The sequence below is a fragment of the Meleagris gallopavo genome, chromosome 12, assembly GCF_000146605.3.
Source record: "Meleagris gallopavo isolate NT-WF06-2002-E0010 breed Aviagen turkey brand Nicholas breeding stock chromosome 12, Turkey_5.1, whole genome shotgun sequence".
Classification (NCBI taxonomy): Eukaryota; Metazoa; Chordata; class Aves; order Galliformes; family Phasianidae; genus Meleagris; species Meleagris gallopavo.
In genome coordinates this window covers 13941213-13968177 of record NC_015022.2, presented here as the reverse complement: position 1 = coordinate 13968177, position 26965 = coordinate 13941213, and the positions used below count along the sequence as shown (strand labels likewise).

At 47.4% G+C, this 26965-nt stretch overlaps 1 long non-coding RNA gene across 3 annotated transcripts; it reads right to left on the bottom strand.

Moving 5' to 3' along the window:
* Positions 1–3994: 3994 nt before the first annotated feature.
* Positions 3995–20801, bottom strand: LOC116217101. 3 transcript variants are annotated; one of them, XR_004161075.1, is made up of 4 exons: positions 18767–20801; positions 15082–16344; positions 14812–14958; positions 3995–14003 (listed from the first exon to the last, which is right to left on the bottom strand). It is a non-coding gene; the product is annotated as an uncharacterized LOC116217101 (long non-coding RNA). The 3 variants fall into 3 exon arrangements; XR_004161076.1 differs by having other exon boundaries at positions 14812–15172; positions 16205–16344; XR_004161074.1 differs by having other exon boundaries at positions 14812–16344.
* Between the last annotated feature and the right edge of the window lie 6164 nt (positions 20802–26965).

Here is a 26965-nt window from a genome sequence, read left to right as displayed (position 1 = left end):
CTGCAGGGGCAAAGGGACACAAGGGTGATGACAAAAAGGAAAGCAAAAAGAAAAGCTACAAAAAGGAGATGTGAGAGGAGGCAAAAGGAGTATCCTCACCATCCTCCTGGATACAGCCATGCAACCTCCTCATGTCCTGGCTAGTAATGAGTAGCAGTAGAGACAAATTTGAACTGGAATTTAATGAATCCAGCTAATTCATTATTTGAAAGACTCTTATAATGGTTTTCAGTTTTATTTCATCTCAATTTTTTTTTCCTCCCAAGCCAGGAGCACCAGATGGCCAATACCAGTCTCATTGCTAGGTACTAATCAGCCACTTCCATATGATATTTGCCATGAAGAATTAATACAATTAGGTCAGGATGTAAAGACATCATATTATTCATGGCAATAAGCCCAGATTTACTATTTATTCCTCCTGCAACTGCCTGCAGCCTGAGTGAGGTCAGCATCCAGGTCCCTCTTCAGTGCAGAGAGCTGAGCTACTCCACCTCTCATTGCACAGCAATTCTCTTTGCAGCCCTGATTATTCTTGCTCCCTTTCCAGAAAGAACACGGTCAAACTGAGTTTCAAAATGAAACACCAGATGCATGCTTAAAAATTATTAAATCATTAATTATTATTATTAAATCACTGAGGTTTTGTCTTGCCATTCCCCGAGCTCATGTCTAAACCAGACTGCTGTCCCACACCACAGCCAACATCCCAGCAGGGCTGCCCAGAGGGCAAACCCTCTCCTGCATCCCACATGATGGCTCTGCTCTGCTTCCTCTGGCTACTTGCAATTCAAGACATCTGTGTTTACTCCGTGACCCATAACAGAGGGTTGTTTTCCCTGGAAGGGCTCCATCACTGCCTCTCTCCCGGTGCCTACCATGTGTCCACTTAAATTTTTTTTCCTCCAAGAAGGTCTGCATGCTGCTATTTTCAGCACCCTCCATGTGCTAGAGGCAATTCATACTTTGGGACACATGGCAAGGACTGCGGAAATATTTCCTGTTATTCCAAGGAGACGTTTCTCTCCCTAACAAAAAGCCATCACAGTGCTTCAAAGACCCACTCTGCAACGTGGCTGGACGTCCTCTTGCATGGAAGAAGAAATTATCCCTTCCTCTGACACCTGACCAACTAATATAAAATTCTCCCCACTTGAATCTCATTATTATCCTGGTGGAGTAAAGTTTGTGTAGAAAGTGAAGTGCAGAGCAGAATCCACTTAAAATCCGTCAGGAGGTGTGGGACTGCACAATGCAGTGCACTAGGCAGACAGTGGTCCTCTTGCACCATCCCTGGGTGGAGCAGATTACCCAAAATTCAGTGGGCATGGACCTACCCAGCCCAAATCCATTTCCAAACAGACAACTCAGACACGCTTTCATAAACGTTCCCCTCTCCTACTTTAGGAATCATAAAGATTGGAGAAGGCCACTAAGATCACCCAGTCCAACCACACCCCATCCCACCATGCCCACTGACCACGTCCCTCAGTGCCACATCCTCATAGTTCTTCATCACCTCCAGGGATGCTGGAGGTCACCACCTCCCTGACAGCCTGTTCTAATGCCTCACCCATCTAAGAATTCTTTTTTCCTAATATCCAACCTCAACCTCCCGTAACTTAATGCCATTACCTCTCATCCTATTGTTGTCACCTGGGAAAAGAGGCCAACTCCCATCTATCACGCAATGTAGAAAAGAAGTAGATCCTCATAGGGCTGCCAGCCCTCACTTCTGCAGCTGAACACCTTTACTGTATTATTCCTGCATGACAGTAGAAGGACTGAGTTGTCATCTCCTCACCTCCTCATGGCAAGACACCTAGAGATGCTAACTCACAGACCAGCACCAACCTCACCAACTAACGTCCTTCACACATGTAAACCCTTCCTCAGTCTTCCACTTCACTTTGTGACCCTTGGGGTGGATAAAAAAATTATGGTACAAAAGTTTCATTATTAATAATACTATTATTGTACAGTAGGGTTGATTAAAAGGCATAGGTGGGTATTAATGGAGCAGCCCAGCTCCGTTAGCCATCCTCCCACTGGATCCTGATAATCTAGAGGGGAAGCTGGGTTCCTTCTAGCAGGACCCATCCCCTTCCCCTCCCTCCTGCCCCATGCTGACATTCTCTCACCATTCCAACAGCTGGGAGGTGCTTGGCTGCGGCTCCTCTCAGAGCCTGGTCCCAAAAGCAGCACATGCAGAGAGGAAGGGCTTTGAAAGCGGACAGCCTCAGGTGTGAGTGCTGACTGCAGACATTCCTGCAAAGCAGGGCCAGGAGATTTGTTACCTGGAGAGGGCTGATGCCTGATGAGTGATGTCTTCATCAAGCTGTCCAAATGGGGGTTATCCCGCCCGCAGGCAGCTTCTGTCTTGCCAGGGCCATGAGCCCACGTGCAAAAGGCTTTGTAAGGTCCTTAAGATGTCTGTGAGAGAAGGGAAAGAACTTCACTCTTAGCTAGGGAAGGTCTGCCTCTCCTGCTCAGTGTCAGCTGGTGGGGAGATGTGGAAGGCTGTAGCACCCCCCAGCATGGAGCCTGCTGCAAAAAGCCCCCCTTCTGATATGCTTGTGTCACCAATCTGGCAGCCTGCCCAACAAAGGCAGAGTGGGACACGTGGGGTTTTCAGCATTTCTCTGATTTCTGGACCTGTTTGCAGCAGAGTTGGGAGATAATGTTTGAGCATGCTGCAGTAAGGTGCAAAAGCCTGAAGGAAGGCCTGGAACTTTCCAGCTCTTGTAGCCAAGGATGCAGCCCAAAACATTCACCTTCACCGCCAGAAGAAGAAAGCCCATACAGCAGTGCCGAGGGGTTGCCACCGATCCCAAAGCAGGTCTGGACACTGGAAGGATAACAGTGTGCTACCTCACCAAGGTACTGGCATGGCCAGGTGATGGGGGCCTGGCTCACAAACAAGAAGGCAATAAGACTGACATCCTCACTTCTTCTCTAGAAGATGTAAGATCAGAGGGCTTTCCACAGGACATGACCCCCTCTCAGAGCCATGACAAGAGACTCAAGTAATCCAGAGGACCCTCAGGGATCACACAACTCTGCCACTGCCAGACTCACCACAGGCCATACAGAAGGGTTAAAAGGCTCCACATGTGGCTCTCATTGCTCTTCCTTTTATCCTGGTCATGCCCAGCAGGCAAAGAAGAGCTGGAGGAGGTGGGAAGGAAGGGGGTGGGTGAGGGCTAAACTGGGGGGAAGGCAGGGAAAAAGCCTTTCCAGCACAGCCAGCAAGGAGGCTGCCTTGCCTGCCTCAGGGGACTATTAAGGGACTATGTTGACTTTCATCTCCAGGTCACCAGTTCAAATCTGGTCCAAGGCAGGGACAACAAAGGTATTATGTGAAATTAATTGCTAGTCTCAAGTCCAATTCCTAGTACATGTGTGTCCATTTTGGACAAACTCGCACCAGTCAAAAACCACTCAGACAGCGGAGCAGCAATGAGAGATGAAGCTCCTGCCTCATCCCCAGATGGAAACCTACCTTTGGCAAAGGTCAGCATGATCAAATAGCACTTGTTCCATTCTCCCAGTTTCCAGAGGTACTGTGCTCACACCACACATGCTTCCATAGAAATAATTTCAATATGCAGCTCAGATTCACATATCCTGAGACAATAACTCAGAGCAACAAGTAACCCCTGAAGCAAAGCTGGAATCCTTCTTCCCCAAAGAAAAATGAGATAACAGGATGGAGTTAGTTTGGGAGATGCATAGGGCAGAGGTCATCTTTTTTTCTGATTTTACGCAGACACCAGCACAGCAACTCCGAGTCCACCAGTGCAGGCAGAGGTGCAGATGGAGGACCCCACTCACTGCTCTAAGCCTTAACAGCAGCACTGCTTCAGGTCATTGGGGTGGAATTAGTGATCTCATTTGAGTTTTAAAGAGAATAAAAATATGAGAAAACTACTCATTAAAGTGCTTAAAAACAGCTAAACAAAGTATTTTTATTATATTTTGTATTCATGGAAAATCGAGCTTCTGTAACAGAGCACTACAGGACATAAAAGAGAGGGTTCACAGCAAATTGCCCACATGCCAGACCAGCAGCCTGCACTCTTTGTGTGCCTCCATACCATATGTGGGACTGGAGAAAAGCACCAGGAACCTGCCTTTTGTTCATGAGGTATCTCTGGGATGGCCAGAAAGTAGGTGAATTTGCAGCCTTTCTAGGCAGCATGCTCCCATGAAAGAGCCAAGCAATGACTTCAAGAACTCACAACACCACCTCCAAACTGGGCTACACAGGACTCTGCCCCACACCAGGGGCCGTTCTCCAGCCATGAGGATGGACTCATCCTCACCATCCACCTGTAGGGAACACCAGCTCCCTCACGCTAACCAGAAGCGTTACCTGGCTTAACTCCTCACTTGAAGATGACAGCAGATGCTCTCAGCTGAGAAACATTTCTTGCCTGCAGAATTACAATTGCATCTCTCTTCTCCCAATTAGAAGCAGATCTGCCTCCTGTCAGGCAGTGGTTCACTCTGCTCATACAACCCACCTCATATTGGTTTCCATGTAAAAATAAAGGATTGCCTTTTCTGAGCTGCTTATTGCTGCTTGTGCTGACAATAATTCCGGGGAAATTGGTCGTTGCCACTGCTGATGACCATTAGCACGCTGACCCGCTTTGACTTCGCCATCAGCTTTGAATATCAAATCAGTGATTAACGACCTCCAGTAATGACCCTGCCAGAGGGATCCCAGTGTTTCTCCAAGTAGGGACCCCCTGAACTGGATCATTACAGGAACTAGTCATTTGTCAGCAATTTAAAAGCTGATAAGTCAGCAGGGCACACTCAGTGATGAGACTCTGCTGGTCTCCTTGATATGCCTGATGTAGTTTTCTTTCTTCACTGGCAGAGACGCACAGAATTCATATGGTTATGGCAGTCTTGTTTGGTAGCTGCATCTGAGAGACCAGCACAAGGGTCATCCCTTGCTTGCTCCCTCACCCCTTCCCCCAGAGCATCTGCTGTTGACCATCTAAGGTTGCGATTAAAGAAAGAAAAACAACACTTGTTACCAGTTATAGCTCAAAGACATGACCAAAAAAATGCATCAGAGGCAAAGATATTCACCCTAACAAAATACCCACCCATCCCTTGGATACTTTTACAGGGGCTTTCTAAGGAGCTCCTTCGAGTTGCATCAAGCAGGTAAGCCATGCTCAGAAGCTGCCTTCACAGCTGCAAGTGCTTCATGGTTCTAGCAGGAAAAAGGGAAAGGAAGAGGGATCCTCAGTAACAAGGCTATTGCCAGTGCCTGGCATCACAGCAAGGCTGTATAATGCCTGCTGAACTCCCTCCTGCAGGAAAGGAAACTATTGGTGGGAAAGACTTGAAGGGCTCCAGCTGAGACACTGAAGGTATAGAGTCAGGCACCGTGGGTCAGTTTGGCCAAAAAAGGAAAACATCCAGGATTTTTCAGCATCACAGAAGCAAAATAAACAACAGCCTCCACCATTTGCATCGTTCCAGTCTAATTTCTGTCAGAGGACAGGATAAATTTAGGTTTGCTAGACCTCATTTGAGGCATGACCTCTCTGTAACTCAGCTTCCTTTTTACTTGCACAGGGTTAACTCTGGCAGACTCAGGAACAAGCAGAAGATCCTATTTCCTTTGGGCCCATCTATCCCTGCTGTGAGCAAGGGCTGCAACAAGCACGCTCCAAGAGGACAGAAACCATCTCATCTATAAGCTGAAGACTGTCACTCATATCAGCACTGCCAGCACACTCAGGGCCACCCTGAAGAAAGCTCTCTCCTACTAACCCCAGTCCTCCATGCAGCACCAACACAGAGCTCTACACCACTGTTCACATAGCAGCAACTAGAGCTACCCAAGCTCAAGTAAGCATCCTCACCTTAAGATACTGATGAGCCACACCTCAATGGGAAGCTCCAAAGTCTCTTCCTTCCAGCACACGGCATTCCTGCAAGCCGTGCAGGCAGCTCTGCAGCTGCAAGCAAGGAAGGAGCAGGGCAACAGCAGTACCTTCCCACCTCTTGCAGCCTCCCCATCTCCCAGCTCACTCACTACCCAAGCAGCACAGCAGGAGCAGAACTACAGCTCTCATTTATCGTAGCTGCCAGCAACCCCTACCAAAGATCCTTCTCCTACCTGCACTGAACAACTTCCTTCCACGTTGAAATCATTTCTTCAAAGCAACTTCATTTGATCCACTACTCTCCCATTCTCAGCTCCATTGTAGGTGCTTTTTTTTTTTTCTTTTAAAACCTTTCCACTTGCTTTGCAGCAGAAAATCCATAACTAAAACTTCTCCCTTTTAAGCAACAGGGATTTCCTTTTCCAGCTTCCCTTTAGTAAGTTCAGTGAGGAACCAGCACCCTCCAAGGACCCAATCAGGGCTTCTTATCAATTAGAGCAAATGGCACCCAGCTGAGCCTGTCTCCCGGTTGGGACCCATTAGCACTCAATTAAGACAACCTCCAGCACTGCCATTCTCTTTGTTAGAGTTCTGTCTCTCTATTGGTGCACACAGAACCCTCAGGAGACAGCGCAGAGTTGTCATGTAGTTGTCTGTCCATTGTATGGCTGGAAAGCCATGGATAACTACGAGTATTACAAGCTGGCTGCATTCTTAGGGAACTCTGTCCATAGCTGTTCTGGTGTTTGGGCTATGCCATCAGCTTTGTCTCAAGTTCCTTCGTGTTTTCTGAGCTTTGGGAAACGTGGGGTGCTGTCGTGCAGATCTCATTTGTTCTTGGTGGCATCAGGCTGAGGATCGGTCCTGCAGCCTTCTGCTACCTCCCAAGTCCCGTATCTCGCTGACTGGTTAGAGCTGGATCAGCTTTTCAAGGGCATTTTTGGTTTGCTTGATGCAGTCGCATCGGTCAGAAAGCAAATAACACTGACCCTACACGTGGGAAACAAAAGAGCTTGATGTATTCGTACTGAGGCTGTGAGGCAGGAGCTGTGCTTTGCTCTGCTGTGCAGCCCCAAGCGAGCCAAGGCTGCCAGGGAGCAGCACACATTCCTTCCCTGCTCTCCTCTGCGATTTATTTCTATGCCACACATCTCCAAACAGCACGCTAACTTTTGGTCTACTTTTAATACATACATTAAAATATCCATGTCTGCCTTTCCATGTGTATATAAAAGCAGGGGGACAGGGAAAGGGAAATTATTCAGACGACCTAGCAGCTCAGAGCCAGCCAGAAGGCATTACTTCTCCCATGTTTCTGAAAATAGCTGGTGCACATTTGACTTCAAAGCAATAAACAGTGCAGACATTTTTCAGCCATATTTATATCCCTATAGGAGGACACAGCAGAAGACTGGGTTAGTGAATGAGTTTCTCTCTTTGCTGCTTGTGCTCTGGATGAAGCTGAAGTGATACTTCCAAAAAAACCATCCATTCTCAGGCACAAATCACTTTCTCCTCTCTTCTCTGCTGCTCCAGGTGCTTCAGGGAATTTATCTACAGATGTCCAAAGCGCTGGGCTTTTTGGCTCTGCCTGGTGTATGGATGCCATCTGTCTCCAGTGTCTGGCATAATTTATTTCCAATTTTCAAGGTGTTTGAACTGATGATACTAATTTATGTCCAGTGCCTTAGACACCTAGGGATTCTAGCAGGGACTGATGTGATCACTCTGCTATTTAAGCCTGAAAGTATTCTGTTCGTGTTTTGAGATCAACCACATTATGCCTGGAGCTTCTAATGAGGCCTTGTCCCACTGCCTCTGTGAGAAATCTCCTAATTAAGCATTTACTCCCACGTGCCAGCCATCCCACCAGCGTGGGCATTGCAGCTGCTGAAGAAGCAGCATCTTCGAAAAGCTGTGTCCTAGAAGTCAACCAGATTGTCATCCAGCCTGGCTGTAGGAAAACACAATCCATACATAACCATTCCTTCCATCTGTGTAGGTGGGAGAAGGAATAATTCTGTCCGTCTTGGGTGGAAGATAGAACATTATTTATACTGTTTTCATTAAAGATTTCAAAAAGGAAACCTTCACCTACTGCTGAATAGCAACGATTTCTGGGAAGAATCTGGCCAAAGAGACCGAAGAAAATGCATTGCACCATTCCTCCAAAGGGAAGAAACAGGTGAAGGGGCCCAGGACCCTTTGTCGTGGCCATGAATAAGGCTCATTTTGTCCTCCTAAAAGCAGATCCTGGGCTGCATCGATTCCCCACCACTGCTTTCAAGGGCTGCAGCAAAACCAATCAACTTGATGTCATCGACGGCTTTTGAGACATTGACTCAGGATCTCTGGAAGGCAAAGAGGACAATGCAACCTGGAAAGTCCTCCTTCCTTTCAGCCTGCCCTCACTTCCCCTCGCCTTGTTCTCCCTCTCCTCTTTATTAAGCCGCTTTTGTGGGCTTTCACCCATTCTCTCCAGTAGTGAAAAGTAGGAGCAAGAGAATCTCCTCCTCCTTTTTTTATCATGCTTTTTCAAAGTGCTGCGTGCAATGGAGCTCAGGGCTTTCAGGGTCCACAACACACCGCTTTGTTGCTGCCCCAGCATTGTGCTTCCCAGGGCAGTGCAGGTGCAGTTTTGTCTGGGTGTTAAACGTGGGCTAATTAGCAGGAGGGAGGGGAACAGGATTGTGGCTGCTGCATTCCTTACACAGAGGCGCTCAGGTTGCAAACCCATAGTCCAGGGACCGGGGCACAAACCACCGTGTTGCTGGAAACAGAGCGAGAAGGCGGTGGGAGCTGAGCATTGGGCAGCCGTGGGGGTCCTCCAACCTCACATTTCCAAAGCCAAAGAGTTTCTCCTTGTTCACATCCCCTGCTTGTGAGCCCAGCCAGCTCAGAGCAGATCTGTGCTGACTTTGCAGCATTTCACATTTACTTTGGACTCACTTTGCGATGCTGTGAATGGCTGCACATGGAGCAGGGGAGCAAAGATGTGCAAGTGAACCACAAAAGGCCATACAAAATCTACAAAGGAGGCATTCCAGAAAATCAGTCAGGTATTTTTGCATCTACACTAAGTCTCGGATTAGGCAAAACTTGCTCGATAACCACAGTTCAGACAAAAAACAAAAATCCCATATTGTGTTTCCTGCATCAAATGAAGGGCAGTTTCACAGAGACTGTGTTTGTGGGAGTTTTCCTCAAAGGGCTTCAGGCAACATAAAATGTTCCTGGCAGTGTTTTCAGCTGTGTCCCAGAGACACTTAACTCTGTACTTAATTCAGGTTTAATAGGCTGTGATTATATTAAACAAATTCCAGCTGAACTGATTATTTAATACACAGTTACACCTCTTTAACAGCCACGCAATTGACTGTTACACCTCAATAAATGTATGTTTCTCATCCATCGCCTGGCATTTTATTTCACATCCCATAATTTGCCTTTGCAAATCTCAGCCCTCCAAAGCCCTGCTGGGGGTCAACCCAGCCAGAATCCGCAGTGGGATGGCACAGAACAACTGCTGGTGGCTTGTGGCAGATAAATGCATTTCCCTTCCCCTCTCCTGTGTGGTTTTAGGGATGCAGGAGGGACTGGTTTGGTTTCAGGGATGCAAAAGGATTCCTCACATCCCATCGAAGCGCTCAGTGCTGGCGGAGCAGCTGCATCCTTCCACCCCAGCGCTGGCCTCCTCTCAGGAAGTCAGAGATCATTCTGCTCTCAACAGGCTGTAAAGAGTTTAAAGCTTTGAGAAGTTCTAGAAATGGATAATCTGGATTTGATGCTTGAAAATTCAGAGTCCTGTGCCCGTTGTTGCTTTCGGTTCACCCTGGGATACTTTTGTTTTCCCCTCTTACAACCCTGCAGCTCCTCTGAAGCATCTTTATGGCAGCACTGTCAGGCAAGCAAGATGATCAGAAGACATATAGAAGAAGTCGCTTCCAAAAGCTGCATCCCTTCGCAACCCAGCGATCTGAGTAACAAGCTGTGATTAAAAGCACATTTGTTGCCATCTGACAACTGCACAACAGACACATGCAGATTGTGCTCCGAGTTGTTTAAGCTAACGAATCGCTTAGCATCTCAGAAGGCAGCGTCAAAATAAAAATGATACATACCAGCATTTAATTACTTTCTGGTGTTACTACAAACAAAATGGGTTTTTAGGAGACGCATTTCACAGAGGCTTTTATCCAAGAAGCTGTAGAAATCGTGAGCTAGGAGTACCCTATTTCTGTCCTTCGTCCCAAATTCCGGGGTGCACAGTAACTAACTGGGTCTGATCTGTGTGTCACTGTAAGGACAGGGAGCCTGAATATATAGACGTCATAGGAAAAGAAGAAAAGGAGCAAAACCGGCGCTTTTTTCTCTCTTCAATGCTGCCCACCCTTTCAGAATGAAAGACACACCCCTTCACTCTGCTGGCTGTGGGAGCTGCGCTTTCCCATTCACTGCAGCCTGCTGAAGCTGGTAGTTATAAATGCTCGAGAGCTAATAAACACTTCTCAGGGCTTAGCACTGTAGAGCCACACAGTAAGGAATAGACAATTCTTTGTTATCATCATACATAGCCCCTTCCTTAAAATGCTCTGACACTGTTTCTCAGGCAATAAATCAGCCTTCTTTTGCCAACACACCGCAGCCCATCTATTTGCAATAAAAGCTATTTTTTCCACATTCCATGTCCTCACGATGGCCTTATTTGCAACGTGCACATGCAGAAAGAAAATGCAAATCTCGCATTTCTGAGGAATAGCTATTTCTGTGAGCAAATACTCCTCTGTGAGCAAACAGAGAAGTCTCACCCTCATCCAGCCAGCACAGTCTTTACTTGCTCTATATTTCCCTGACACTGTCACAGCTCTGCACCATTCCATCATATGGTAGAGGTATTAATTCACTATTTCCTGCATTATACAATCCCCACTTCCTTTCCAGTTTTCTCACTCTAATGATGCTGTAATAAAAAACAGAGGTAATAATGAAATTGGAAAATAGCGTAATTTCTAGCTGGCAAGGAGAGCTGCTGGAATAGAGTGCAGCTCTGGAAGCTGCTGTGCTTCTAGCTTATTAGATGAGGGTTTTGAACAGCATTTGAATGACTACTTGAGAACTGCCTCAACAACCTGCCAAAGCAGCACTACTGGATCCCAAAAATAACAGACACGGGGCTGATGGTCAAAGCCAGGTAGAGGAAAGGACGCATGGGCCAAAGGTGATTATACTCAATATTGACAGAGAATTCCCCTCAAATAGGGCTTCTAATGAGGTTAAGTGGAAATTGTTTTGTGCTCCAAACCAAAGAGTGCTTCAAGATGCAGGGTATTTCTTTTCTTCAGGGGAAATCACTCCTGACTGCACGTGAATAAACAGGATCTGAATCAGGACACTAAAATGAAGTTTTAACAAGCAATTTGGAGATAACATTTCAGCACATCCAGAGATGTACCTTCCCCATATGTTCTGCCCCTCAGCTGATTTTCAACACTTCATTCACGCACCTAGAACAACTTGTTATACAGATGCATTTTCCCAAGAGGAGCCCTCATGATGTGGTTAGAGATACTGATCACCTGGCTGGCTTCAGCTTCCAGAACTCCTAATACCAGGGGAAATAGCAATTCAAAAGCTGCGTGTTCTTGGGAAGTACAGGAATATCCTTCAAACCTTTTTATTAGGCTGAGTTTGCCAACAGAGAAGTTCTCTACGTAATCTGAAATGCAATGGGTTGGATCGAGCTCTGGGCAGGAGGTATGTGAAAGCTGCAGAGATTGGCGCAGATATCAGGATATCACTGAGAACACAGAATTTGCCAACTGAAAGAAAACCTGGGCATTTCCCACCCGTCAGAACTCTTCAGCTACATGGAAGAGATGGTAATTCGGATGCTCTTCCCAATCAAGCTGAAGAAATACCCTTCTGCTCCTACCACACATTGTGAATGCAAGAAAGGAAACCACACAAGATTGCCACAGTATGAGTGTTCTGACCCTCCCAGCCAGCTCACCTTGGCTTTTCCATAGGCTGCAAATCAGGTATGGAGGTGGTTTCCTTCGCTCAGGATATGTGGGCAGAGATAGGCAGCTGTCAACTGATAGTATCAAGTTGCATAATTAGCTTTCAATTTGTATGCCCTCCCAGAGACTGTATAGTAGGGGAATCAAACAGATCTGAAGATAAAACAATGGCTGTAGGGACATACAGAACAAATAGTCCTCTCCCTTACCTATAGCTCCTTCTGCTCTGCAAGCACAGTGGCAGCCTGCACTCATCTGTGCAGGACTGACCTCTGGAAGCAGTGTGTGCTGTTTATTTCCTCTGCATTTACCCTTCACCCCCCGTCTGTGTGGGGAAAGGGTCCTGCATCCTTGTGTGTGTGGCCACCACTTTGCACGGATACGCTAGCAATATTAAATTCAATCATAGCAGTAAATTACCTCCATGCCATTGTCCTTTCAGCATCCCCGCCTGCTCACCAGAGCACTGGCTGCAAGCAGAAGGATCTGAATCTTCTCTATCCTGACATCCATTTGTTCCATTGCAGGAATGGTCTGCTGGCTCTTTATTGGCCCTATAGATGCTTTTTTAACAGCAGTGACCAACACAAAATTTGTAACTGGAATTTAAGTAGGCTTTGTGCACAAATCCCAGCTGGATTCCCCATTTTGCCATGCCAGGATTTCCTGAATTTAAGATTCGACTTTTAGCCTTCTGGTGTTTTGGGTGGCAGAAATGTACTCGATTCCCATTTACACACTGGATTAACTAGTCTGAAGCTCAGCAAAAACAAGGGAGCCAGCATGGAAAAAGCCACAAACAGAACCAATGTTCATCCAGACTGATTTCAGTGCAATGCCTGTTCATACCGAGGCTTAGCGGATAAAAAAGACACAAAATGGAGACGAGTTCCACAGAAGGATGAACAGCCCTAGGACAGTACTTGGATGCAAAGACTTGGGATTTAACAGGGATAGCCAGGAGGTCAGTCTGGATCATAATAACCACAGCCAATATTCAGCATTGGTGTTCAAATCTAGAAACTGTGAGAAACCCTTAGAAACTTCTCCCCAGGGTATCTCCATTAGTTACCTAGAAACCCAGACTGGGTTTTATGAGCACAAAGTATGTTGGGAGGCATGCTTGCCTCATCTGCTTTCAAAAAAGGAGCTATTCTCCCCTTTTCCCCACACCCAGCCATTTCATTAGCTCTGAACTATTTACGGGCTTTAACCCTCCCTCCTCTCTTCTCTGCAGCCTGGATTTCCAAGCCTCAAGAATCCCAGCTCCTTTCACTTCCAGCTTTACGGCTTCACCCAGAAGTAATCTGCACAAGCTTTTGGTATCTACAGGACTTTCTGTGCATAAGAAACCTCTTAGGAGCCTAATACCTCTGCGGGCTGTCCTGAGCCCTCTGAGAAGCCTATCTGAGAGCTGGCCCTTCCCTGGGGCTGATTGGCTGTGGGGGTAGGGAAACCCCACCAAACTCACTGGAATTAAATTCCACACACCATAATTGAAGCCAGGGAGTCTTTCAGTTGATTGTCCTTGCCTTTTGTCTGCAACCTTGCTGGGCTTTCTTTGCAGTGCGTTTGTGAGCGGGGCTTTCACAATGCATTCATTTATGGGTTGCAGGAGTGATTTCCCCAAATTCAGCATCTCCTTCACAAAGCAGAGGGACTCAGCAGCACGGGTGGGGGTGGCAAGTGGATCAGCCTTTCACCTTTGAAGGCTTTGGCTCAACTCCTGGCTCGGAGCGAATCTGATGGGCTCTGAGCAGCACAACCAGGGGCTGCTTCCCCATCACACCACATCACACCCAGTCCCAGCAAACCCCAGCACAGGGGTTCCACTTCCAGGGGATGGGGACAGGACTCATGGTTTCACATGGCCACATCTCTCGTGACATCACCCAGCCAAGTGGCACTTGAAGCAGCTTGGTGTGAAGATGAGGGCAGTGAAGGTAATGATTCCCTATTTATCTGCTGCTGCTTGGGTTGAATGGTCTTTCTTCTCCAGTTTAAAATTTACTGATCTTTTCTCTCTTCGTCATTTTGCTTCTCACTGTGACAGATGATGCAGCTAGAACTGCAGGGGAAAGAAAAAAAAAAAAAAAGATACTTTAACAACACTGCAGAATAGAATAGACAGGATCATCACTTTAGTTCAGCAGGGGCTCTGCTCTGCGTGGAGCTGAGCTGCTGGGGGATTTATTTCTTTAATTACACTGGAAGGAAGCACAAAGAATAGATTCTGGAGAGAACCCAGGACCCAAAAATCGTCTCGAGTTCTTCAGGCTGTTCCTGGAGATAAGGCAGAGCTTGGCACTCAGATATGTTTTTAGAGAGGAGAAGTTTTGACTGTTCTTCCTTATGTTTAACCGTAACCACCAGCTGTGAGTTTCTGCAACAGTCTTCCAGGAAGAGCATCACGGACAAAAACACAGCTTCAAAGATGAAGGCATAGCAGTTTGTGAAAGTTTAGGAAGTGTCTGCCAACAGGAGAGCGGAGTTTTTAAATTTATCTAAAGTGTGGTCTACTTAGGGCTCTGAAGTACACGTAAATGGTTTGTGTGTATAAAGCAGAAATGTTCTGGTTTGGTTACAAGCAGAGATGGGATCTCTGAGAGCTCTCAAAGGTAACGTCTCCTTCCAGAGACAGCAGACCCACCAGTACTTCCAAGTTTTCATAGAATGGCTTGGAAGGGACCTTAAAAGCCCACCCAGCTCCAACCAGCCACCATGGGATGGTTGCCCCACACCAGATCAGGCTGCCCAGAGCCCCATCCAACCTGGCTTTGAGCACTTCTAGGCATTGGGTTGTTGGATATAGACAACCCTGAGCAAACCAGCATCACCAGGAGGTCTGTGGTTTGGAGGCTCTCGAACAGACATACCCTGGCAACGAAGACATCCACTGGAACTGAACAAGGAGCGAGTTGTCCCCGCAGTGCTCATTGCTGCTGTTTTCTGAGGAGGCAGAGACCACCGTGGCTGTCAAACAGACAGGATCTGCTATTTTCCCTTTAGGTATTTTTTTTCCCCTTCACGGAGTTAAAAAACAAATAGAAGGCCCTTTGCACCTGGTGAGGAACGGCTGTTTGTTTAGACAGCCAAATGAAGTCATCGCTGAGAAACGATGCCCTCACACACCCTTTAATACTCACTTGCCAGAAACCATAATGGAGTGAAATGACCCATTGCCATCCACAGCTGTCTGATATGAGCAGGAATGCTTCTGCTGCAGCTCCATCCCTTCTAACCGTACAAAAGAAAACTGTCCTTATTGCTGTCATTTCACACACAAACAACAACAAAAAAGTAAAGGGGGAAATTTCTGCCTAATTTCCTTTGCAGTCTGTCCTGAAAACCTTGCAGTGAAGGCCACAGCACCAGGATGGCACTAACGCCCAATGGAACTGCCCTAAAAGGGCTCCATGCTGCAACGCCACTCTGCTCCTCAAGACAAAGGGAAAACAAAGCATTTTTTATTTGTTTTAAAACAATGGCTTCTAATATCCAGACCATTAACTTGGTTACGAGGCTCCTACAGCACAACTTGTTAACGCACTACGTGCTTTGAGTCATTAAAACATATTAAACACGATTAATTGTGATGCCTTGCTATTATACCATTTGGAGACTCGCCACAAGCCCACTTCCACCCAACCTGTATTACGTTGTGAACCTTAGAGGCCTTTTAAACATCTCGTGCAAAATTCATGAAGGTGACAAGGAACCTGCCTACGTTTCCAACATCTGGAGAGGCTGGGGAGCCTGCCCCAAACCCAGCTCAGCCCCATCAGCCAAGCCCCTCTTTGAGCCCAGATGATTACCATGCCTTCCTCCTAATGAATATAGGCTTATGGATACCTCATGCATTATTTACCAAGGTGTGCTTATTATGATTGCAATGATTTAAGGCAGTTTGTTACAGGCACAGCTCTGAGTGATTGCGATCGATGGAAGAAACAAGAACAAGCCAATCTGCATGGAACAACAGTGCTGGCCCCTGGGGGCTGTGCTTCCCTCGTTAACCCTTCCCAAACTGGCAGAAAATGAGGAGAGCACTTCTTTGACAGATGCAGATTACAAGATGGAGGCGTCCTCCCACTTCTGCCTGGGGATGAGGGGTCATGCAGCTCTTGCAGTGGTTTTTGGGGCTAGAATCCCTCCTGCTGGCATTTAATGAGTACATTGTATGTGCCTAGAGCCTGCTCATAAGCATGCATCATACTTCCAGGCCTCACAGAGAGCTTCTCTCTTCTCCCTGGTGTAGACACAGAATACCTTTAGCTGCTCGCTGTGGAGGTCCCAGGTTCAGCAGAAGGATGATGAAGGAGGAATCATAGGATATCCTGAGTTGGAAGGGATCCATAAGGTAGCAGATATGAGGCAGCTGCTGCAGACAAGTAGCAGGACACTGATCCCTGTATGGGAAGAAGAAGGAGGAAGGAAGAGGGATGCAGAGCAGCTTGTCACCTCCTAGGTTTAAAGACAGAGAGGCCCCAGCTCTTCCCACCTGCTGCCTCCTAACATATGGAATTACAGTTCAGCATTTGTTCCACGTGCCCTGAGTGCCAGACCAGACCTCAGAAGCACTCAGTGTAACACGCCAATGTTGCAGTAATGTCCAACCACAATAGCACGGGATCTCAAATGCCAGGAAGTGACAACTCTGACTGTTTGTCCTCGCAGCACAAGGAGGGCAGTTTGAGGGCAACAGGTGAGCTCTAGATTTACCCCAGAACTCCTCACACAAGGTGAACCCAGAGATGCACTGAGGACACAACTGACCTCAGCTCGGTACCTTTGCACGGGAGCTTGGGATGGGACCCGGCACACAGGAAACATTCATTACTTCAAAGGGGAAGCAAACAGGATGTCTGGACAAAGCACCAAATAAAAGGCTAATGACACAAATGGATATTTAATACAATGACTTCCTCTGATTATCCTATAAGGAAACACTTCAAATGCTGTCCATTTTGTACATCCTGCATCACTGCACTATGCTTCGGAGGCTGGAAGGGAATTTTCCATGCTCTGCACTGGCAAGGTAGGCTCTGCCCTTACCTGCAGAGAGAAGGCACGCAGAGTAGGATGCTCTACTATGCAGCAGGACCCTTCCTCCCCATCACTGCTTTTTTCCCCTCCTGCCCTGTCCCCAAAGCAGCAGGAGCTATGGATGGGATCAGCACTGGGATCCCAGTACGTGGGTGAAATCCTTAGGCTCAGTCTCTCCAGGACCACCCCCACAGGCTGAGCCATCCTCAGGACGTTCTGTGCTGGGGGGTCACTGTGCAAACAGAATTTAGCCAAAGTCCCTGTTTAGATTAAGCCAGGACAGAATTTCATTAGCACAGCGCTTGTTCCACACGCTGCTGTTGATCTCTCTGGAGAAAAGACAGCTGAAGCCTTTTGCTTTACAGCTAGAAGGGAAGGACAAAAGGAGACGAGCAAAATAGTTATAAATAAATAAATAAATAAAAATTGTTTCCAGAGTCATAGAGTGACCTGATGATTGCTTTGGGTTAAACTAAATCCAACCCAAAATAATCACCAAGGAGGCCGAAGAGAGCAATACGTACAAGAACTAAGGTTGGACGCTTTACTGCTGGAGAGAGAAGCCTGAGAACTCTCAGCAAATGAGTTTTTATTTCTCTCTGATGCTGCAAAAATCAAGTGACAATTGAGATCTATATGGTTACTGAATTGTAAAATCACAATACCATTAGGAACACAAAGCTGAATGATTGAGCAAAGTTCCTCTCTAGTTTAGACTTAGAGGATTTGCTAGCAGATATTTCACTCCAGTGCCTAGCCAGCACTTTGTTTAAAGAAGGTCTTTGTTAATATTTTGATTAGGTTAATAAACATTATTAGGCAAACCTGCTTCTACCCTGCAAAGGAAGACCTTGCAAAAATCAGAAGAGAAAGTTCAACAGTCCTAGAAATTTTCAGGCGAAGAAGTAAGTAGGAGAAAAATGATGCTAATTCTCTCAGCCTATGCAGCCTTTAACTACGTCAATGAAATTAAATATATAAATAAAATAAAGACTAATTAACAAATTCAATTGCAGGCTATTTTTAAAACACTGTCCTTCCCTTAAAGGAAAGCTATGATCTGGGGATGAAGAGAAATATTTTCTAACGCCTTTTCAATCTGACTTGCAGCAACTTATGCACTGTTTGTTGGGATTATTCCACCAAAACTAATATATAAATAAAATCCTCTTCTTCATTTTTTAGGAACGTCCCTGGAGCAAAATTTTTTTTCCTTATGTGATAAAGATGCTTCAACCAGTAAAGCCATCGCTGATAGCAATTAAATGTGGGTATCTTCGGACACAATGTGAATTATTGTTATTATTGTATCAGAAATGCAATAGCAGTTTCCTACCCATCCACAAGTTGTGCTTAAGCTCAAGGGAAAGGACTCGTTCAATCCCATCGTTGCTGTACAGCTGCTGTAGGAAAAAAGCCAGTTAGAGTTCCATTCCAGGCCAAGAAAAATCATTTTTAGGGATGAGATAAGACAGAATTTGATCCTATGTTTACAGCTCCCTTCGCAACCAAGGGCAAGCTAACAGACCTGTGGGAAAGCCTTGTTGTCCCACAGAGCATAGGTGTCACCAAGAAGACAGCCTGCCCCAAAAGGCTGCCATTCTTCCCCAACATCTTCCCTAGAGCAACGCCAGGGATTAACTGACCTCATTATTTGATAGCTCAGAGCTCCCTATTGATTCCCACATACTAAGAAATTACAGTTAGTTGCAGTCAGTTTTACAGTGGGGCAAAACTGCTGACAGCAAATTTAGCAGCCAGAAGGGAGACCCATGGTCCTGTTACCTTCTCATGCAGATCAACAGCAATAGAAAATCTGAGCTGCAAAACCAAAGACCACCTTCACGGAGATTGAGGGTCATCTTCTCCCATTAAAGCTCCAGCTTCTATTACCTTCTCCAGTCAAAGAAATCATCTCCCCTTCCTTCCCTGATGAGCCATTTCAGTAGGCTGATGCTCATTAGCATCCACTGCCAGCTGCAAGCAGCTCAGCAGCAGAGGAGGTTAAGTGTCACTGGAGCTGAGCAGCAAGATTGGACCTGCCCTTCTCCAGCTGCATCCGTTGTGCTCTTGGGGCTGGGCCAGGCTCAAGACAGAGGATCTGACGGGGTGGAAAAGGAAATTCTGTGCATTCCTCATCCGTAGCCTACATGCCAAGTGAAATGCAGTGATGAGCAGCCAGACCGGAGTGCTCATCTGAGCCTTCATTCGAGCTGTACAAATTGCAATGAGCTCGAAGCAAAGTTATTGAGTTGGGTCCAGAGAAGCCAGGCTGCCAGGGCTGTGAAATCCTTTGCCCTCCAGTGCTCGTGCAACAGGTGAAATGTTAGGAGGGGCATAAATCCTGGGTACGCCTTCCCAAGCCTGAAATTTGGCTTAGGAAAAACACCTGCCCCAAAATGTTCTGAGCATGTGAATTTAATTTTCTTTGACCTTTTCATCTCTTCTCAGCCAGGCACAAAAATATTCTCCTCAGAAGAATTCCTGCCTGGAAATGATGGCCCTTTTTTTTCCCCAAGGCCTTTGAAAAGGAACAAGTAGCTTGTCTTTTAGCAGTCTGCTGCTGCAAACAAGTAGCTCTATCACTGATTTCTCCCCACCGCTTGTTAAATAACCCCTGTCTTTGTCAATCTGTTTCCTGAGAGGGTTTGTGGCCTTGCTATTTGCACCATTCAGTGCGGGACCTGCTTCAAACCATATGGCAGGTGAGTGACCTGGCTGACTTGGTGGTCACTGCTGAAGTGTCCACCTGCTTCAGTGTCCATGTGCTTCATATTTTCATGCAGCCTAAATGACTTTTAGTTTTTAAACTCACCTGCTCCAATAACTTATTTCAGCTGGATGCAATTTCCTCAGCATCCCCTCTTACTCATCCCTTAATGCAATCTACAGTGTTGGTCCTCTGCTCAGTGCTGATTTCTGGCAAAACAACTTTCAAAATCAAAGCCACATTCTCTAGACCTAACCAGCCAACGTAAAGCAATGGGATAAACCTCATCAATAGTTCTGTGTTCCTTGGGTAGAGTGGAAACTTCCCCAGAGAGGAGAATGCTCACAAGTGCAGGACATGGTGCTCCTGGGGCGTTGGTACAGGGGCTGGTCTTTCACTAAGGGACAAGGAACCACGAAACCCACAGTTTTCCTTCCATGTTTCTTCCCAGAAAACACTGGTGATTCAAGAGGAGCCTTTGTGGCACATGTGCTGAGGGTAAACAAACACATTTCTTTTAAAACAGTTTTGCAAACAGGACTACAATGCGTGGACCGAACCCAATGTCCTAAAAGGGTTTATGCGGCCCCGTGTCCTGTGCTCCTGCTCCTTTGACCTTACATTCCTAACATAAACACATACCACGCATTTTTCAAAAAGCAACCAGCAAAATGGGATATTTCACTGCATTTGATCCTCCCTGGGAGAGATGAGAAGAGAAACTCTTAATACACACTAATCCCGTCACCAGGGCACTGATGAAAGATGTTTGGGATCACAGCACCTGTAAGGGATAGGGAAACCTACGGACCCTTCATGGTTCCCACCCCAGCAGCGGCTGCGTGTCAGAGGTTGGTGAAGCAATTCTCAAATATAATTTTTCCACCATAAATAAGTCCATAGCAAGGCTCGATTCTGGTGACAAAGCAAGCAGCACTGTCATTCTGCACCACTGCGTGTCTGTGTCCTGCAGGTCACACCAGGCAGGGCAGCAGCTCGGTGCTCTGGGTGATGGTCAGTAAGTGCACACTGCTCTTCACATGTTGGGTCAGATCCCCTCCTCAGCAGAATCTTTTGTGCCTCAAAAACAGCCTGCAAAACAGAAGGAGATGATTTGCTTTCATGGGAGTTTGATAAGCCTCTTGTTTGTGGGAGAATAAACCCTCTAAAAAAATGGAATTAATCTTTTTTTTTAGCCCAAATAGGCACAGTCTCGATGAAGGGAGATACTTTAATGGGAGGAAGAGAGTCAGGCAGCAATTTCCATCTCGGGGCTGGGGCAGGTGGCAGCCACAAGGCTATGTGCAGACTTGTCCTCATTTTTGTCCTTTGACCCACTCCCCTCCGCAGCCCAGCCTTGTTTACCGGCATCTCCTGTTTCCATTAACCCTCCAAGGAGGTGAGGGGAGATCAGTGTTGGGACTTTTTGCACAGGATGTGCGACAAACAGCATGGGGAGACTGGGGACAGTGCTTATCAATTGGGAAGAACTGAGAAATCCACCCAATGTGGGCTTGATGCAAAAGGATCTGCCACCACTGAAGGCTTCACTGCCCGCAGACAGCCACGTCCCAGAGCTTAAATCCAAGAACTCAAAAACAAAAGGAAAATACCCTCCTGCTGTCAGTCAGTCCATGTGATCTGTGCCATTCCTGGCCAGATCTTGACTGCCCAGCCATGGGCCAAGCCAGTGCTGCACTAGGAATGTCCAAATAAATCATATACTCGTAATATCATGAACCATAGAATGGCTTGGGTTGGAAGGGACCTTAAAGCCCATCCAGCTCCAACCCCCTGCCGTGGACTGCTTGCCCCCACCAGCTCAGGCTGCCCAGAGCCCCATCCAACCTGGCCTTGGGCACCTCCAGGGATGGGGCACTCACAGCTTCTCTGGGCAGCTGTGCCAGCACCTCACAGAATCACGGAATCACAGAATCACAGAATGGCCCTGGTTGGAAGGGACCTCAAGGATCATGAATCTCAACCCCCCTGCCACAGGCAGGGCCACCAACTTCCCCAATTAATACTAAACCAGCCTGCCCAGGACCCCATCAAACCTGGCCTTGAACACCTCCAGGGATGGGGCATCCACAAACACTCTGAGTGAAAAATTTTCCCCTGACATCTAAAAAAAACCCTGCTGCAGGGAGTTAAAGTCTAAGAAAAGCCCGCTTCATGTTTTCAGTTCGTAATGAAAAATTAACTCCATTTACCTGCAAGATCATCAGATTTTAGTATGAGGATATTTGTATTGTGGACTTCAAGTTCTCTCTTTTTTTTTCTTTTCATTTCTCTGTGTGAAATTTATCAATGGCAACAAAAGAAATTTCACCTTTGCAGTGCAGCCAAGTGCAAGGCATCAGGCCTTGGCTTGGAAAAATCCCACTACCCATTTTACAAGATAAATGCTGACAGTGAATCTCATTACAAGTTGCTGCACGGTTGTTTGGGATGGATGGACGGACAGACAGACTGTACCTCCCTCTGGTCCGTGTTTGCTTCAGCCCAGCTGCACTCAGCCTGCCTTAGTAGAAGGTATATTTGTCATCAAAGGCACCTTAGCAATAGCAAGGCACACAGATTTATCATTATTCCTGCCAGGCTGGGTTCAGCCTCCTCACCCTGCGCCTGGGAATTACCAAGTGCCACAAAGAACAAATTGAGGATTAAAAGGACCCTGCAATGTCCAGCTTTGCTGCTGGCCCTGGGGACGGAGCCGTCCCCTTCTCTTTGTCTCTGATCTGGGTTTGGCAGGTGGTGAGCCCCTCCCTGCCTCCCCGCCTGCATCAGGAGGCTTGATGAATATCCATCTAATTGGAATTAGGGATTCTCCAGACCAGCCCTCCAACTGGAGAAATTAGCTAGTTTATTCCAATAAAGATGCTAATATGGGAGGCTTTGTGAAGGGCGAGAAATTCTCATTGTCATTCAGAGGCAATTTGTAGCGGATTTGAAACCTTTGAAAAGGTGATGTGCTGGTGGCTGGGTTTGTATAATACCCGTCCCGAAATTCACAGCTGAGCATTCTTCCCCCTCCATATGTCAGTGCTGCCCAATTTGTATTCCCCCCACATGAAGGCACCGGAGCGGAGCAGTGAGCGGCACTGAAGGTCCCAGGAAGGGGCACCTTTGGGCACCCCCAGCTTCTTGGAGCTCCTTTCTCTTTTCCAAGGGTTGGTCTGTGGCTTGGCCATCGCGTTATTCTAATTAAATGTTATCCCTACAATCTCTCTTCAGCTGTAGCCTTCTGAAATGAAGACTGTACACGCTGGAGTCTTGCACGTAGCACCCAGTGGGACTGAATTATCCAGAGAAGGGTGGGTTCTCCAAACTGTTGGGCAGATGATGCTTGAGGGACCTTCTGGCCAGACCTGCCTTCAATGCAATGGTCGCTGCGGGAAGCCTAATCAGCGTGGTTAGAATGAAACACTTCAGCAAAGTGCAACCTACATTCACATCAAACCCAAATGCCTCCCCAGGCTGCCCTTCACAGATTGCTTTAGGAAACATCATGATAGCAAATGTTTCTCTAATCTCACAGAAGCCTGGAAATGGAGGTAGAGCTCTGTGTCACAGCGAGGGACCACTTTTGCTGAGGGAGCATCCTCTTGCCACTGTCCTTACATCCGCTGCTCTTCCATCTTGAGATGTAACACTGAGGGATGACAGCAGAAGCTGTCAGCATCTGGGGCTGCTCCCAGAAGCCCACTTGACTCCTGTCCATTTCTATATCTCTGTAACTTCAGTTCAGTGGGCATGGTGGTGATGAATTGATAGTTGAACTTGATCATTTCCAACCTTAATGATTCTCTGATTTATCTGTGCACAGCCTGGCACTGAAATTAACAGTTCCTTCTTTAAATCCATATATCCAACAGGGGTTGCTCAACTTTAAATGTCACTCTCAGCCAGATATTTCACTATGTGCCTAAATATGAGTGTGGGATAGCCACTCTGAACCCAAGGGACAATTCCTATGCCTGCCACAAGTACCTTGAAGTCAGATGGTTTGAAGCACAGGAGAGGGAGGAGGAATGCTTCTGCTGACAGTCCTGTCCGTGGGTCAAAGCCCCATTGAGGTCAGAGCCCACAGGTTGCTGGCAGGGACATTGGCACACAAGCCACGTGCCCACATGCAGCTTTCAGCAGCAGTGGCAGGGCAGAATTACAAATCCTGTCCTGGACCATGTCCTAAATATTTTCTCTAAAAATACCTGGCAACAGCAATGACTCGTGGTGTTTCTCCGTCACCACACTGTGCACTCACTGCTCGGGCTGCAGTTGAACCGCTATCACTTTTCTCTGATACTTAAAGCAAATGTCAGATTCAAAATAAGAGAAGAGTCTTAATACATGGCCATAAGGGGAAAAAAAAAAAAAGAGGCTTGGTCCCCATCCAGGGCAGCTGATACACCAGGGAGGTTTTGCTTGGCTGCGCAGCCTGTCCTGCCGCGGGTCTCTTGTGACCAGGGCGCAGATGAGAGTTGTATGGGAGAGCAGCATTGGCTGAGCTCAATGCTATGCTCTGAAACAAGCTAAATTGAACTCTTAAAACCCCCTGAGTAGGGATTACAGAATCTGGTTGTGATCACAAACCGCTACAGAATTGTAACTGTACACTTCTTTTCTTATCTCACTTGTAATGTTGATCTGAATTTTAATGAAAATGGAGGAAAATGTTTCTCAGACATTTTGGCCAGCACCGAAGCAATGCTTTGCATTATCTTCCCAGAAAGAATAGCTTTATTAGCACAATAGCTTTTTTTAACCTCTCGAAAATTGGAGTAAAAATGCTGTTTTATTTTCTTGTTTCCAGTTGGCTTCATTTCCTACACAGGGCTCAGAACTGGGGAGTTTTCCCTTTCCCCTGGTCCTTCACTAGGATGGGGCTATGGTACCTTCCTCCTGCATGCAAAAGGGAAAGGAGCTGAGAGACATCAGTTTCCCCACAATGCCTCAAATAGGCAATCCTATGGTGCTGCTGTCCCTGCCTCCAGAACCAGGCGTGGAGGTGCTTTCACCCAAGGGACACCAATCTGCACTGGTTACTTCTCTCCCTTTCTCCTCTCTCCCTCCCTTCCAGGGCTCCCATAGCTTTCCTTTGTGCCTCCTCTATGATAAAAGGAGGCAGTCATTGATTGGATTAATAATTCAGAGCCTAATCTCACGGGCTGGTGTTCACAGCCCGTCAGGTGGCAATCTTTCATCTCGAGATCAGGATCAGCCAGATCCTGGAGAGGTCAGGAAGAGAGCTGCAGCACGGAAATAACATGTTCAGGTGACTTCTGTGAAAATGGAAAAGAAAATGGAAAAATTGTGCATCCCACACTCTCCATTGCCCCCACAGCTCAACCCAGTGATACCCACGAGCCCGTGAGGATGACTTCCATGAGTCCCACACTCCAACATGCCACCATTCCCAACGTCACCTGCACCCTGCAGCTCCCAGGACACCACCTGCCTGCTGATCTCACACTGCCACTCTGCTTCTCCCAGGGCTCCTCCTTTAACTGCCGACTCGGTCACGTTGCTTTAATGGTTTGTGGAAGGACAAAGTTTACCGGCACTGTTCGCTTGGTTTGGTTTGTGGCCAAGCAGGTCCTTGTGCAGGAAGAAGGATAAATTCATGAGCAGTACAGCACTAAACTGGGCATTCCTGGGACAGGCAGAGAAGGGAAGCCTGAACATCCTGCCTTTAATTCTCATCTGGCTGGAATTTACATACTGCGAGCTAATTCATACCAGTGATGTTCAAGCCTATCAATAAGACCAACAGTCCATTTTCCACGGTGTCCTTCTCCTCTCCCACAGCATCTCCCCACCACACTTAGGGTAGAGCTGCACCCTCGGAACCAGGGTCTTTACACCTCCACCTGCACTCTGCACCAAGCTGCTGCACGGGGCACAGAAAACAAGGTCAAAGATACGCACCTTGCACTTGGAACTGGAGGTGCCAACTGCTGTTGTGATGCCAAAGATTAACAGCGTGCTGATAAGAGCTGGGGGAAGTGGCCATGGGGATTTCTGAAAGACCTCCAAGGTTTTGTGCCCATTCTCAGCCCTGGCGGCAGCACCCCTGCCTGTGCTACAGCATCCAGACCCCACAGCATTCAGAGCTGCAAAGTAATTTGCAAATAAGTATGACAGAAGGAAATGGTTCTTTCTATAGCTGATAACATATCTGGTATACATCAGCCTTTCCCCCAGCCTTTTCTCTGTTCTTGCTTTAACAATTCATCCTCAAACACATTGTTCCTTTGTCAGGACTGTACACCCATCATATCCACATTTAAGAAAAAGACCTCCTGGATGGCAGGGTTTCTGCGGCAGGGTTGTTTAGATTTGTTGTGATTAAATCACATCCATTTTCTAATTTGTACCTAACACACATTCAGATCCTCCTTAAGCTGTGTAGGCACACTTTGTCTTCACTGCTGACTTAATCAAGCGGCGGAAAGCTGCTGTGTGCTCTCTGCAATTGTTGTCTCTTGAGCTGGGAAAAAAAAAAGAGAGAGAGAAAGGAGAGAAAGAAACGCTTTGCAAAGGGTTGCTATTATCCACGCGCTACACCGACAGCATATTTAGCACATTTGTGGCTCTGGGGCTGCAGTAATTAATTGTGTGTGTGACGCTCCGGCTGGCACAGCCTTGCACCCACAGCTTTCCCATCAGAAATGCGGGCACCTGGTGCCCACGTGTGCTACAGTGTCCCCAAGTCTCCATGGGAGCTTGGTGCCCACCCTGGGCTCACCCCAGCGGGTGAGGGGGGCTGAAGGGAGAGACTGAGATAGGGCTTAAACAGGGGTGCCGCCCAGGGTCTGCATCTCTCCCCTATTGCCTGAAAGATCCATGCAGAGCGTCCCTTTCCCTCCCCCGAAACCGGCTCTCCCAACAATACCCCACCAACACAATGATGCGCCTCAAGCCCCCATCCCCTCCACAGCTCTTGCTGCAGGTGGAGCACCGCCACCCCTCTCGCGTCGGGGTGACCCTGCAGCCTCGTCGTGCTGCCCAAGGAGGGCTGCAGCGCGGACCCCCCAGCTCCCATAGCAGGGTCTGCTTCTGCTCCCCCACCCCCCTCTCCGCCGCATGCTAACGGCTCTGCTCAGCGTGCGCGGAGCGAAGGAGGGAGGAGGGAAGGAGGGAGGAGACCTCCCTATCTGGCTCCATCTCCTCCTCTGCCTCTCACATGCTCCGGGAGGGCGATGCGGCTCCCCGCGTCCCGCTGAGCGAGGCCGCTCTGCTCCCCGCCGGGGCTGCCCTGCGCAGGGCAG